This window comes from Zootoca vivipara, chromosome Z2 (assembly GCF_965207765.1).
Source record: "Zootoca vivipara chromosome Z2, rZooViv2.hap1.1, whole genome shotgun sequence".
In the NCBI taxonomy this organism is placed as follows: domain Eukaryota; kingdom Metazoa; phylum Chordata; class Lepidosauria; order Squamata; family Lacertidae; genus Zootoca; species Zootoca vivipara.
The window spans coordinates 34,332,883-34,349,200 of NC_142585.1; the positions used below are offsets into that span (position 1 = coordinate 34,332,883).

The 16,318-nt window shown below is 46.7% G+C and overlaps 1 protein-coding gene across 5 annotated transcripts in view; it reads right to left on the reverse strand.

The window, feature by feature from the left end:
* Positions 1–16,318, reverse strand: part of LRRC8A (leucine rich repeat containing 8 VRAC subunit A) — a 37,800-nt gene that overhangs the window by 18,011 nt on the left and 3,471 nt on the right. For all 5 annotated transcript variants that reach the window (XM_035113022.2, XM_088665248.1, XM_088665249.1 and 2 more), the window contains exon 2: positions 13,162–13,341. The gene's annotated coding sequence lies outside the window, so the exon portion shown is untranslated. The remainder of the gene's footprint in view (positions 1–13,161; positions 13,342–16,318) is intronic.

Here is a 16,318-nt window from a genome sequence, read left to right on the forward strand (position 1 = left end):
TTTTAGGGTTTCCTTCCCCAGCGTTACTTGGAATACGGGGAATACAGGAGCTTTAGCATGCAAGGCAGATGGTCTAGCACTGAGCTATGGCCCTTCCCCACACACAGAACATGTATGGGAAGGATTTCGGGATTCTAATCCATATTACAGCCTGAATACAAAAGCAAGAATGGTAGATACAGTTGTTTGTTATTTCATAAAAATTACATACCGTTTGATTGTAAAAAGAAAAACCTCCAGGCAGTTTGCAAGAAAAAGGTAAGTTGATAAAGTTATCAATAAGAAACATTAACAACAATAATTTAAGGATTTCAGAAAACTTAAAATAACATACTAAAAACATACGAAAGCTCACATCAACTTTCTAAATATCTAGGTAGGCTTGCCTAAACAAAATATTTTTAACAGGCTCCAAAAAATAGCGCCTGTTAAATATCAGTAGCAGCTATAAGGATATAAACTATGGGTATCGTTGCCTATGGCAGATGCCTCCACTGCACATGAAGCTGCAATCTAGGGGGGAAACAGAAAGTCACAAGTGGCTAGAATTACACAGCAAATACGCAAGTGCAAAATATTAACCACTGTAATATCCATTTTCTATAATGGTTTTAATTTTTGGCAGGCATCACTTTCACATTTGCAAGTTTGTCTCTTTCCGCTATGAGGACTTAGAAGCTTCAAGACAAAACTCTTTTGAATCAAGGGGGGGGGAATGCCTACTAGCCTCAGGAAAACCTGCTATGGTCTGTAAACCCCCCTGCAGAGAGCATGGTTTAAATCATGGGTAGGCAAACTAAGGCCCAGCGGCCCAATCACCTTCTAAATCCGGCCCACAGACTGTTGTGACGTGGGGTTTGTGATTTCAGCTCTCTTGACAAAACATGCTGGAGACAGTTCTCTAGTAACAGCTCTTTATTTAAGTGAACAAGACTGACTGTGAGGGCAGGAAGGCTACATTTATAGGGACAGGGAACTAGCTAGAAGGGGATACATTTTGGAGGGAACAATATCAGGCAATCACCGTGCTGCCTTTTGGAGGGAACCAATAAGACAGAGGATCCAAATACAGCAGCTTAAATGAACCAATAGTAGCTGTACCCTCTGGAACCAAAAGGCAGTTACTTTATCCTAATGCAAATACAGACAATAATAATACAGAGATAAAATCCTTTGACTCAATACACAACACCCCTCCCCCCCTAGTGAGCACAGCAGACGTAATCCCTCAGGTACTGTGGGGTCCTACAACTTCTACTTGATCTCCTGACAACAGGTGTTGCAGGTTCTGGATTGGGTGTTACCTGTGGTGGAGGGGCTGCTATAGGGGTTTCGTCAGGAACAGATGGAGTCCCAGACATCTCAGGGTCCCCTACCTGTACCTCGTCATCCTGAGGACTAGCAGACCCTGGTTCATTTGCTGAAGCCCCTGGTGACTGCACCTCTGGGCCATCTTCACTCTGGTCTCGCAGCTGTGCGTCATTAGCCAGGGATGAATTATCTGACTCCTCCCTGCTGAGCGCCCGGCGCCTCAGCTGATCTATATGTCTCTTCCAAACTTGCCCATTTTCCAAGGTCACATAATAGGACACAGGTCCACTAGCCCGGGTGATCACACCGGCCACCCACAGTGGACCTCGTGAATAGTTCCTCACCCAGACCAGATCTTCAGGGGCGAGATACCTTGTTGTGTCAGTCTCAGCCTGGGGGGTTGCTCTTGAATTACGGTTTGGCATTTTATCTGGGTGGACATAATCCAGCACCGTTACCAGTCTTCTACCTAAGAGCAGCTCAGCTGGCGACTTGCCCGTCGCAGTACACGGCGTCGCATGCTGCAAAAATAACATTCGTGCAATGCGAGCCGACCAGTTACCCTCCATTAAGCGCGCAATGGATTCTTTGGCTGTTCTTACCATGCGCTCAGCCTGCCCATTGGAGGATGGGTGAAAGGGCGCGGATGTGACCCCTCTTATGAAGTTATCAGCCAAGAATGCCCTGAATTCTTGGGATACAAAAGCCGCCCCATTATCTGATACAATGGTCTCAGGTAACCCGTGGGTTGCAAACAGCTGCCTCAACACCTTTATTACGGCAGCTGATGCCATGCTAGGGACCATCGCCACTTCTAACCATTTGGAATATGCATCAACGATAACCAAAAAGACCTTCCCTTGGAATGGCCCAGCAAAATCTATGTGCAGCCGGCTCCAGGGAGTCCTGGACTGCTCCCACCAGTGGACTGGTGCTCTGGCCACTTCTGGCCGCACCTCTTGGCATGCCTTGCATGTTCGTACCCATTGTTCTATGTTCTGGTCCATTCCAGGCCACCACACATAACATCGGGCTAGCGACTTCATCCTGACCATTCCCGGGTGTCCCATGTGAAGCGTCTCAAGAACCCTGTTTCTCAGTGGTGCTGGGATGATCACCCTATCTCCCCATAGGAGACAACCCTTATGCATGGACAATTCGTGCTGCCTTGTCGCATAAGGCCTGAATTTTTCTTCATGCGGACCACCTGGCCACCCCCTCCCCACCCAAGTGAGCACACGGGAGAGAACAGCATCTTTCCTCGTTTTCTCAGCTATATCAGTAGCTGTTACAGGAGCCCCAGGAAGTGTTTCTAGCATCATAATGTGCTCCGCCGGAGCAGGATCCTCATTGCTCCCGCCAGGAAGGGGCAATCGACTCAGCGCATCAGCGTGGCACAACTGTTTCCCCGGCACATGGGTCAAGGTGTACTGGAACCCATTCAGGAATATTGACCAACGCAACATTCTGGGGGAGAGAATTTGTGGCGTTTGTTTGTTTGGGTTGAACAACCCTAACAGTGGTTTGTGGTCCGTTTCAATGGAGAAATGGCGACCGTACAAATAATCATAGAACCTTTTGATTCCTGACACAATTGCTAGTGCCTCTTTATCAATTTGAGCATAGTTGCGCTCCGTGGGTGACAACGTACGGGAATAGAAAGAGATGGGCTTTTCCGACCCATCCGGTTCCCTATGACTCAGCACAGCCCCCAGGCCGTATTGAGAGGCATCACATGCCAGGACCAGCGGCTTCGACTCATCATAATGAGCAAGGACGCTCCTGCTACTCAGCATTTCTCGCAAGGAGTCAAAAGCCTTCTGCTGCTCCCGCCCCCAGCGCCACACATTCTTTTTCTGCAAAAGTCTATGTAATGGTTCAGCTACCGAAGCTTTCTGGGGTAAGAATGAATGATAAAAGTTAATAAGTCCCAGGAATGACTGCAACTCCGTCTTGTTCTGTGGTCGTGGTGCCTCGATGATGGCCTTAATCTTAGCATCTGTGGGGTGGATGCCTGATGCATCAATTTTAAACCCCAAGAAATCCACAGTTGGCACCCCAAAACTGCATTTTTCTTTTTTCAGTTGCAACCCCACCTCCTTGAACTTGAGCAACACTGCACGGACACGCGCAACCAGTTCCTGTGGGTCTTTTCCAGCAATCAAAACGTCATCAAAAAATGGCAAGACCCCCGGCAGACCCCTTAACAGGCGTTCCATGAGCCCTTGAAAAATCCCTGGGGCCACACAAACTCCGAACTGTAATCTGTTAACTCTGAACGCCCCTTTATGTGTGACAATAGTCTGTGCTTCCGCTGATTGTGGGGTTACTGGCAGCTGTTGGTAAGCTTGTGCCAGGTCAATTTTGGCGAACACCTTGCCCCCAGCCAGTTTAGCCAACAGATGTGATACGACTGGAATGGGGTATGAGTTTCCCCTGAGTGCCTTATTGATAGTACATTTGTAATCTGCACATATTCTGACTTCCCCATTTGCTTTAAGGGGTGTGACGATTGGAGTCTCCCACTTAGCAGAGTCCACGGGTGAGAGAACTCCTTGCTTGACCAATTTATCCAGCTCTGCCTCGATCTTGGGTTGCAGTGTAAATGGCACTCGCCTTGGTTTGAGTCGGATTGGGGCCACCCCGGGGTCCAACTCGAAGTCAACTGGGGGCCCTTTATAACAACCCAGTTTTCCATTAAAGAGACCAGCAAATTCCTTGCATAATGTCTCACTCATCTCAGGGCAGGTTTGGATTGAATTAAGCCCTGAGATACTCAGTCCCAGGGCGGGGAACCAGTCAGTGCCCAGGAGACTGGGGCGACTGCCCTTCGCAATCACCAGTTTGAGTACAGCCTGTTTGTCCCGGAACTGTACTCTCACGGCACACATTCCCATAACATGGATGCGGCCTGCTGAGTACGACTGCAAGGTTGCCGGGAAGGGCTCCAGAGGGGGCAACTTACCCCTGGAGAAGAATGTCTTCGCGGTCTGGTCCGACACAATGGTGAATGCAGATCCAGAGTCCACCTCCATGTCGCACTGCTGACCCTCAATCTTCACCTTGACGTGTGCCTTGCCTTGCGCTGGAAACTGCACGGCCCTCCCGTTGATCTCCGTTATGTAGTGGCAGTCCTTTTGAAAATGAGTTGCTGTGGGCGGTCTGCGATGCTCCAGTATAGGTGTTCCTGTTGCTCCTGACGCCGCCGATCTACAGACCCTGGCGATGTGACCTGTCTTCCCGCACATCCGGCACATAGCATCCCTGAAACGACAACTCTTCCGCCCATGGTTTCCGCCACAACCTGGGCAACTGCCTCCGCGATCTTTGTGCACTGTGCAGGCCTGACGCACCAACTCGACCCCACGGACTGGGCTCTGGCTCGGAGTAGCCTCTAGCTCGTCCATGGCATGCGCAACTTCTATCTGTGGCTTAGTGGCCTTGCGACTGGCATCAAGCTCCTCTCTTTCATAATTCTCCATGGCGGTGGCCTCCTTCAAGGCTGAAGCAAGGGTAACCTCTTCTTTAGCCACGATGCGTCTTCTGGCTTTCTTGCTGCTCAGACCACCAATAAACCGATCCAGGAGAGTCTCTTCCAGATTTTGGAAGCCGCAGTGCTGAGCGAGCTTCCGGAGTTCAGCCAGAAATGCGGATACAGACTCCCCAGCATGCTGCTGCCTCTTATGGAACTCCATCCGCCGGGCCATCTTGGTCTCAGTAGGCGCCAAGTGGCTTGTTAGGCAGGCAAGAATATCTTGGAGAGATGTCTCACTCAGCTTCGCTGGAGCAAGTAATGCCTTGGCTAGCTTGAAGGTCTCGGGCCCACAGTAGCTCAGGAATGTGGCCCTTCTTTTGCTGGCATCGGTGATCCCTTGAGCCACTGCGAAGAACTCGAAGCGTTCGACGTAGTCTTCCCAGGTGTGGGGTTCTGATGGCTGGAAGGGCTCCAATACCCTTGGACTCTCCATTGTCCTAGCGGGCAGGGTCGTCTTCTCAGCTGGCCAGTGAGTCTTGTTCTCAGCTGCAATCCGGACTCTGAGGCAGGGTTGTGTTTAACCGCTCCTCAGCATTCCGGATCCCACCTTCGTCGCCAGTTGTTGTGACGTGGGGTTTGTGATTTCAGCTCTCTTGACAAAACATGCTGGAGACAGTTCTCTAGTAACAGCTCTTTATTTAAGTGAACAAGACTGACTGTGAGGGCAGGAAGGCTACATTTATAGGGACAGGGAACTAGCTAGAAGGGGATACATTTTGGAGGGAACAATATCAGGCAATCACCGTGCTGCCTTTTGGAGGGAACCAATAAGACAGAGGATCCAAATACAGCAGCTTAAATGAACCAATAGTAGCTGTACCCTCTGGAACCAAAAGGCAGTTACTTTATCCTAATGCAAATACAGACAATAATAATACAGAGATAAAATCCTTTGACTCAATACACAACACAGACGGTCCGGGAATCAGTGTGTTTTTACATGAGTAGAATGTGTCCTTTTATTTAAAATGCATCTCTAGGTTATTTGTAGGGCTTGCCTGGTGTTTTCACATGAGTAGAATGTGTGCTTTTATTTAAAATGCATCTCTGGGTTATTTGTGGGGCATAGGAATTCGTTCATTATTTTTTTCAAAATATAGTCCGGTCCCTGATTTAGGGGGACCAGTGGACCAGCCCCCTGCTGAAAAAGTTTGCTGACCCCTGGTTTAAATAAAATGGGTACTGGAATTTAGAATCTTATCCACATAAACTAAAATCAGGAAACATGGTGCCTTGCAATAGTTTTTAGGCTTTTGTAAAAGGCAGCAATATTTAAAGATAGGACAGCATTCAATATTTTGTACCACCATCTGAAAAGCTGGCAGCAAAGCATTTCCTGGCCTATTGCAATCAATTTCCTCTCACACCTCCATATATTCCTTAATATAGCATCTTCATATTCTCAAGGTCAAGAGAGCCATTAAAATGTCTCTTGTTTTAATACAGCCAAGAAGTTACGTAAAAGTCTATTCCAGTCACCGTTTCTACCCAAGGAAGGCCCAGATATGCCACTAGCATTTGCTGCATAGAACATACTTTTTTCTTCTTGTTTTTGATGTAATCTCATTTAGCCTCTTAAACATTTGATTTGGACATCTGGACTTCTAAAATCTTTCAGTGTGGCAGCACTCACACTTTGGAACTCCCTGCCAATTGACATCATGCAAGTTCCTTCATTGTACTCTTTTCCCTGGCTGCTAAAAAACACTTTGGTTTAGGCAAGCCTGTCCAGACCTGTAGCATGTTGACATGCATTTTAATCCATTTTTAGCTTATTAAAGGTTTTAAACAACTGTTTTTACAGACAAACTCTTTGAGGTTGTTTTTACAATCAAGCGGTATAGAAATTTTTATGAAATACGTACATAAATAATCCCTTATTCAAATTTAATAGCTGGCTTACTTGTCCTCCCCACCTCCCTCAGGTGCCTAAAATCTTAAAACTCTTTGACACCCAACAGAAATATTTAATCAATCAAGTTTATGAGGCAACCAAATGCAGGATACAGTCAAGGAGGGGGGTAACCATTAAAAAAACTAGCCAAATAGTACAATACAAAAGTATACATTCACAGAAAAAAGAAACTTAAACCATTGTCCTCATAATGCTATTCTAAGTTGGGACATTTCACAACAAATCTAGCCATATTAAATGTAAGATTTAGCTGTCCTTTTCAGCAAAAAAAAAATTCCCCCCTGTATTACTTTAAGCGGCCACTTAAAGGTTCTAAAATCTTCACGCATTTCCCCCCTGGAATTTCATACAGACTACAATATTAATCAATCATGTATATTATGTTCGATCACCCTACTTCTACAAACACAGACTTGTTCTCTCTAGCAATATTATTCTACCTGCCTCCCCTTCCGGAAAGTTAGAAAGTCTGAAAACGCAAAGGCAAGGGCGTCTCAGACATATTCTCTTCCCCATACTGTGTTTTGAAGGGGTGGGAATCTACAGGTCTTAAGACTGCTTCAGCCTGGCATAGCACACCTGCATCACCTTTTAAATCATTATTATGCAATATAATATTGCTATAGGCGGGAGCTAACAGGAATGCTGCTTTTTTCTAGCAGTCATGCCCCCAGTGAGCTTCTCAAAAGCACCACCTGAAATCTTTTTTTAAAGGGGGGGCGTTGCACAAAGCTGCTTCTGTCCCGACAGAGGAAGGAGGCCAATAAAAAACTCTCAGCCTCAAAAACTAGGGCAGTTACAAACAGATAGAGAGGGTGGGTGTAACTTTAGAAAAGAACTTTGTAATGCTAGCTCTCTTTTGAGGAAAACTTCTCTTAGCAACAGGAGAGCTCAAAGAAAAGATGAAAGACAATGGGTGCGTGTGGAAGTACCACAGCAAAGGCAAATTCCCAATCTTCTTGCAATAGTTTTGAGGGCAAATACAGGAGGAGGCGTCCCAAAGGCTCACAAACAGCAGCATAGAAATGGGTTCAGATTTTGGGGTTCCAATTTGGGATGGGAGGCCATTAAGCAAAGTACCGTTATTACAACAGACAGAAATTCATAAGAATATAAGGTAAAAAGGTAAAGGACCCCTGGACGGTTAAGTCCAGTCTAAGGCGACTATGGGGTTGCGGCGCTCATCTCACTTCAGGCCAAGGGAAACGTTTCTCCACAGGCAGCTTTCTGGGTCATGTGGCCAGCATGACTAAACTGCTTCTGGCACAACGGAACACTGTGATGGAAACACTGTTTACCTTCCCACTGCAGCAGTACCTGTTTATCTACTTGCACTGGTGTGCTTTCGAACTGCTAGGCTGGCAGGAGCTGGGACAGAGCTGTGGGATGTGGGTGGTGCTGTGGTCTGCCTAAACCACTGAGCCTCTTGGGCTTGCTGATCAGAAGGTTGGCGGTTTGAATCCCCGCGACGGGGTGAGCTCCTGTTGCTCTGTCCTAAGAATATAGGATCCCTGCTGGATCAGGCCAATGGCCCGTCTACTCATAGAATCATGGAAACATGGAATTGTAGAGTTGGAAGAGACACCAGGGGTCATTTAGTCCAACTCCCTGGAATGCAGGAATCTCAACTAGACCATACATGGCAGATGACCATCCAACCTCTGCTTGAACACCTTCAAGGAAGGAGAGTCCTTCACCTCTCATGAGAGTCTGTTCCACTGTTGAACAGCTCTTACTGTCAGAAAGTTCTTCCTGATATTTAGTTAAAATCTATTTCCTTGTCACTTGAAGCCATAGGTTTGGATCCTACCCTCCAGAGCAAGAGAAAACAACCATTGCTATTTGCTAGTATATTCCACAGGCATTTTAGTGCCTTGATTTTATAGTTCTAACTGATTTTTACCCTTTCTGCATCATGTTTATCTGCCACTTAATGTCAATAATCTATAGACATTAAGCGGTAGATACCGGTAAGTATTTTAAATAAAGAAATAAGTAAATATTAACACCCTGAAATGAGATCCTTAGTTCACTTTCAGGGTGGTGAAACATGGTCCCATCAGAATGCCTCACTTTCCAGTCTAGCAGATGCATTCTGCACTGGCGGCAAGCCTTCCCCCCCCCCCCATCTTCAAGGGCAGCCCTGCAGACAGCGCATTACAGTACTGTGGTCCAATTTAACAAATTTAAGCTCCTGACTCTGGCTGGGGACCCTGATATACAGTACAATGGAAGGAAAGGAGGGACTTCAATGGCACCATACATTTAAAGCACTATCATGTCACTTTAAAACAGCTTTCTTCCCATTCAAAAATTCTGGGATCTGTAGTTGGTTACGGGTACTGAGAGTGATTAGGAGACCCCCCTACTGCCCTCATGGAGCTACAATTCTCAGCATGGTTTAACAATTAACCCCCCTTTCTAGGGAGCCCTGCACACTGCAGCTCTAGCACGCGTGTGATTCCATTGCTTCCTGGGAAGATGCAGGAGATGTGCTGAAGCAGCAGTGGGGACATAGCATGAAAGCAGGCTGCACAAGAGCAGGGCAAATTTGGAGAGTGACGCAAGATGACAGCTAGCCAGGTAGGCAGTGCCTCCTTATGAATTATAGAAGAGCAAAGTCACCACGTCCCGCAAGCTTCCTGTCCAAGGCCAGCGTTTGCACTTTAGCAGGGGACTGAACACAGGTGTTTTCAAGGACAGAAGAGACAGGCGGAGGAGGGTACAAGGTGTTTATGGATGGAGCTGCAGCAGCGGGATGGAGCTGATGAAAACCATCACGTTCAGAGGCTGCTTCTCTGCACCAAACCAGGAATTGTTTGCAATTAAGGCAGTTTGACGCAACTGGTGAAGCGAAGGAACTACGGAACGCAGCTCAGCATCGGAGCATCTGCTTTGCATGCAGAAGGTCCCTGGTTCAAGCCCCAGCAGCAGCATATCCAGGAAGGCCCGAGAAAAAGCTCCCCCTCTGAAAGCTTGAGGAAATGCTACCAGTCAGTGTACTGAACTACATGAGCCAGTGGTCTGATTCTGTAGAAGGCAGCTTCCCATAGGGTGCTCCAAATAACAACTGTTTATCTCCTGTACAGCACCCATGGGTTGTGGCATTTGACAAGTGTACAGGAGTACAGATCCTTGCCCCAAGGAGCTGACAATCTTAAAACTCAATTCAGGGGAAAGGAGCAGCAGAAGGGGCACAAGAGATGGGGGGAGGGGTAAACAGAGGAACGTAAGGATACAAGAAGAGCCCTGCTGGATCAGGCCAACAGCCCACCTAGTCCTGCATCCTGATCCTTTTCTCAGTGACCAGCCAGATGCCCCAATGGGAAGACCGCAAGGAAGACCCGAAAGTAACAGCAACCCTTCCAGGAGGAAGAAAAGTATGTGGATATCCAAGCAAAAAGCATCCAATACAATCAACCCATGTTATATGCAGCAAGCCGTTCAGGTTATATGCCACTGCACAAATCAGTTTGCACCCCATTGTGTTTTTTTAGGGGGGAGATGGAATTCCTCCGCTCCGGATGGGCATCTCTCAAGATGACCTGCTGCATCAGAAAAACAAGGCTAAAAACTTTCTCACCACCCTGCTCGCATCTTCACGGGCATATCTCCACAAACCACAGACCAGGCTTTGAGGTTTGCAAAAGGGGAGAGCGCCTTTTTTGTTGGCACCCACCCTCCCAGCAGCTATGGAATGTTCTCCCAAGTGAGGCCCGGCTGGTGCTGACCCAGGCATCTTTCTGAGGCCAGGTTAAGACTTTCATCTTCCTTCAGGCATTTGACGGAATCTTAAAAGCTTGTTTGTCAGTTGCCTAGGGAGATGCTTGCCTTGAATTAGATGGTTAGCTAAGAAAACAGTATTTAAATGCTGAAGATTTATGCTTGCCTACCCATTTCCAATTTTCTCAGAGGCTGAGCATTCTAGAATGCAGATTTAACAGGCGTTCTAAACTCCAGCAATTGTGACATTAAAGTCACCACTTTTACCCAGACAGCAAGGGAGAAAAGGGAGTTCTAAGCCACCCCTCCCAGCATGGACTCTCCCTGTGCCAAACCATGCCACTCCTGCTTTGCATGCTCAAGTGCTTTTGCCTGCCTTGAATGTGCCTTTGAACCCTGAAAATGCCTGGATGGGACAGAAGGAAATGCATGTAAAAACTGTACATAAGGTAACATTTACTTTTAGTATTCCAACCACTCTTGTTTCTGGCCCACATGCCATTATTGGCACACGGGTCGTGCATGGTTTCCCCCAAAGGAAGGCAGCCCTTGGGCTAAAGAGGGTTCCCCTCTCTCCTACAACATTCCCATGATCCTATTCCACAGACTAGGGTTTCAAGGCGGACATACTGATATGGGGAGGGAAGGTAGCAACCCCAAATGCAGATCCACAACACTGGATCCCCATCTCAACATACATTTAAAAACTGAGCAAGGAACTGGGTGGGGCAGATAAGAGGAAGAGGCATCATTTTTCTAACAAAATCTGTCTTCCATTAGATGTTAATCATACTCAGTAATTAACAGAGACAGGGAGGGCAAAGCTTCTCAGCCACAGGGAACGTTTGGCTGTTTAAATCTCCATTAACAGCAACACACACACACACACACACACACACACACACACAGAGAGAGAGAGAGAGAGAGAGAGAGAGAGAGAGAGAGAGAGAGAGAGAGAGAGAGAGAGAGACACACACACACAGAGAGTGCGTCTGTGTGGCTCCCCAGTAGAAATCTCCCCTTGCAAGGAGCAAATACAGTTTCACATGAACTCCAAAGTTATGATTAGCTCAATCACTTCTATTTTTATATTGTAAATTGTTTTTTTAATTGTTTTTATATTATGTTTTAATGTTCTAGAGGTGAAGGTGGGTAATAAATAAGTAATCTATTTGCCTGCTTTTCAAACATTAACACCACACAAACCCAGAATCCTGCTGTCAAAACAAAACACCGTACAGCATTTTATTACTAGGATATATCCATTAGGGGCAGTTGGTGGAAGAAAGCTGTAATTGGTTAATTAAAGTCAACATTTTAATTGAATAATGACTCCATTACTTCTAAAATGCAAGGCTGGGACATCCCACGGGGAGACTCTGGTTGTGGCTGGGGGAGAAACAGAAAGACAGGATAGCAGAGCCCTAGAACAACAATCTCTGCACCTTGCCTCCCCTGGGAGGGACACATATAGGCCACCAAAGAATCAGACCATAACTCCCACGAGCTCAACAGTGATGAACATTTTGTCAGCCCAATGGGCTCATTTTGTCAGCCCAATGGGCTCATTCCCTTCTGGTCAACCTTCCAGAGGCCACAGCCCATGGCGGGCAGGGCTAGAGGCAAAAGTGGGTGGGGTGACAAATGTGAATTTTAATCTTTGTACAGTACAGAACTTTCTACGAACACTCACACAACCTTCTATAGCAGAGGTTGGCAACCTCCGGCCCATGGGCCAGATACGGTGCATGGAGGCCGTTTATCCAGCTCACGAGCTGCCCGGTCACCGAGCTGCCTGCTTGGCAAGTCCCCTGTGCACTGCACTAAACTGGCACAGCGCGGCATGGGGACTCGCCGAGTGGTGCCGGAGATGGCATCTGCGCACGTGCAGATGCCAGAAGCCGCGTCTGCGCATGCCCAGACGCCAAAAATCGCTTCTATGCAGGCGCAATTTCCAGCTTCCGGGCATGCGCAGAAGCGATTTTCGGGCCCCGGACATGCGCAGCACGGTGCCGGAAATCGCTTCTGTGCATGTCCGGCCCACAGACACTCGTTTGTGGGAATGATCCAGCCCACGGCCGGAAAACGTTGCCGACGCCTGCTCTATAGCCTCCATCCAGAGGGATGATCAGAGTTCAGGGACACATTCCAGCCAGGCAAAAAAAACTCAAAAGAGGATGCAAAGTGGGTGTGGTCTGAGAAGAGACAGTGTGGGGTAGGGAGAGTCCTGAGAGCTGCATTAGCCCCATGGGCCTGAGATTTTCTGGACCTGGAAAACCCCAACAGGCAGGAGCACTTGGAGGACCCGATGCCCAGAAACTTCACACTCAGGAGGGCTGAAAGCAGGCAGGCCCCAACTTTCTGGAGGAGAAAACTTGAAACACTACACAAAGAAATGGACAGGAATGCTGGGGGCATGGGAAATACAAAGGAACGGAAACTGCATCAATCCACTTTTCCATGCCTGGGCTTGGAAGCTGTTATACAACTAAGGGCACTCAGTTCTCCTATTCCAATTCAAGTCATGCCTAAGCAGCAATGAGATGCAAGAACATTGTTTCCCCTTCTTCTGGCTTCACCATTTCGCCTGGAGGCTTTTTCCATTTGGCCGCAGACCAGGCATTCCCCCCCCCCCTTTTGCTTTTTGCATTTTAAAATAATACTAATATTGCATTACCAAGTACATCGTCGCCAGTGGAGCCCTGGGAAGAATGGGATGAAGGCTGTCGCTCTGTGCCCGGGTATACTGCTATCTGCACTTCAGCCCCTTGTACTGAAGATAGAGGCTGCTTCTGAGGGTCGAGTTCTGGGCGGGTGCTGAAGGGAGGCTTTTCCCAAGCGCCATGGGAGCTACTTCCTGAAAAAGAAGTACACGGTTTACTAAGGTGGGCTGAGTGTGGCTAGGTTTTATTGTCCAACCCAAAAATACTTGATTAAGGAACCCGAAGGCTGCTATCCCTACACAGCCACTCCCCACTTTCGACACGCAAGGCACATCTCATCCAATAACTATCCTGGTATTAGCAACAACCGTTTTTTAGGATACAAAACAGCTCAGTGACATTCATACTCCCAATGAGAATAGGAAAAGAAAATAGCTAAATCAAATCAATGGTTGGTTTCAAGGATGGGGAACCTGTCTTAGCCTGAGGGTCACATTCCTGCAAGCATGCTGGTGGTGGGAGGGGGCCAGGGGCAGAAGCAGGCATTGCAACAGCAGCAACTATCCAGGTATGCAGCATTCCGGCCATACACTACGCACACACTTATCTCTTTTTGGCCATATCCAGGCAAGTGAAAGGTGCTACCAGAGTTTGTGGACAAATTCCAGCCTGGCAAAAGCACATGAGGAGGATGTATATCAGGATCAGTGATGTGTGTGGTCTAGGGAGAGTCCCTAGATCTGGACAGAGATCCCTGGAGGCCCACATTTGGCCCGTAGGCCTGCAATAAAGCACACATACAATGGAATGCAAAAGTGCAGAGAGCCATCTCCTCTCTATAGTCTCACAATACTACTAGAACAGGGGTAGGCAACCTAAGGCCCGTAGGCCGGATGTGGCCCATTTGCCTTCTCAATCTGGCCCACGGACAGTCCGGGAATCAGCTTGTTTTTACATGAGTAGAATGTGTCTTTTTATTTAAAATGCATCTCTGGGTTAGTTGTGGGGCATAGGAATTCGTTCTCTTTTTTTTTCTTTCCCCAAAATATAGTCCGGCCCACCACATGGTCTGACAGACGATGGACTAGCCCACGGCTGAAAAAGGTTGCTGACCCCTGTACTAGAACTAACACGCATCTAATGAATACAAATACTGCTGGGGGGAAACTTGTATCAAGAGATACACATCAAGTTGGAAATGCCTATTTTAAGATGAAGCCTGACAGAGCATCTGAAAACAAAGGAAGTTTTTCCTATTTACTCATATGTAATTTTTTATTGAAGGTGTCCACTAACTGACAGAAAATTACAGTGGTGGACATGCGAAAAGGTCAAAAAATATTGGGAACAAATATATAATGAGTTGAAAAAGATGTTTAGATATACCTTTCCCCAAAAACCTGAAGCTTTCTTATTGGGTATAATGGGAGGGGAAATTGCTAAAGAAGATCAGAGACTCTTTATGTACGCTACAACCGCGGCAAGAACTTTATTGGCCCAAAAATGGAAACGACAGGATTTACCGACAGTCGAGGAGTGGAGGACGAAGATGATGGACTATGCAGAACTAGCTAAGTTGACTCACGGGATCCGCTATCAGGGAGAAACAAAGTTCCAAAAAGAGTGGAGTAAATTCGTGGAATATATTGAGAGGAACTGTAGAAGTCTAAGGACACTTGCAGGACTAAAATAAATCCTACGAATTGACTTTGAATAAGTAGGTAAAAGAAACTGCAGGATAAGGGCGGAAAAACAAATCCGAAAGATGGGAGGGAGGGGAGTTGTTTTTTCTTTTTTCTTTCTATCTTTCTATCTTTTTTTGTTTTTGTAGTGGTTAGTGGGTGTGTTTGTTAAATGTTTGTTCATTTGGGTGCTCATGTGAAAATTAATAAAAATTCTTTAAAAAAAGAAAAGAAAGAAAATTACTGACAATAACAAATGTATTTTAACTGAGTGGCACCTCAGGATTTCCTAGTCAAGCCTTCTTCACCAGGGTGAGCCCTAAATCCCTAAGAAAACATGGTCTTCACCACAAAGAGAACTCCTCTGGTAATTTCACAACTGGGTGGTTCCCAGGGTGGGGTGGGAAGGGCCCCAGGCATCAACACTTACACAGGTTTCATATTTAATTACAGTTCTGAACAGGTTTGTAGCTACCGCTAAGGCCAAAGGATATGCTTGGCAGCTCCAGGTGTGGCCATGACATTGTCATACCTCCTACAAGCCAGTGGGGCAAATTGGTGCATTGCAAGCTGTTGGGTGTCCAGATTTTTGAGACACTGCAATTCCCTTCCTCAACCCTTTGGGATGGACCAGGTTTCAAACCAAACACTCTGGTGGTCCAGAGAATGCTCTCAGCAATAGCTGGCATGACTTGGGCATCACTCTTTCAATTTTGGCTATTCTTAAAATACCAAACCACCACCACCACCAGGTGTTTACAAGGCCTCTATTTCAACTTCCACAACAGACATAACAACATAATAGAAGGCTTCACCAATAGTAAAGTTCCAGCAATGGCCAAACAGATGCTTTTGGGAATTCCAGAACAAAGAAACCTACATTATACCAAGCCAATGGATTATCTAGCTCAACACTGCCTACCCTGACCAGAGGTGGTTCTTCAGCATTTCAGGAAGGTATCTTTCCCATCCCTACCTGGAGATGCCAGGAATTGAACCAGGAACCTTCTGCATGGAAATAAGGTACTCTACCACGCAACTACAGTCCCTTGTTATCCCTTCAGAGGCATAACGTATCTGAAGAGGGAGGTTTCCCTGAGTAGACACTGAAAGGTATCTTCCTGCCTCCTTGCCATGTGACTTGTCTCACTTTTAAGCCAAGTGACCATTGCTGCATCTTGTGGCAGAAAAAGCCATAATTGAATTGTGTATCTTATGATGAATTACTTTGCAATCAACTGCCGATCAACTTCATTGGGTGAGCCATAGCATAAACTGTAAGCCAGGGTTCAGGAACCAACAGTCCTCCAGACATCACAGGAGTCCAGCAGCCAGCATGTCCAATAGTCAGGGATGAAGGGATTTGTCATCCAGCAACATCAACGCCTTGAATTTTGCTTCTGAACTAGTATACTTTCTCCACTTAGCTTATTTCTCCGCCCCAGCATGCAAAGTTGCTGAATACTGTATTAGTATATTTCACAGCAGT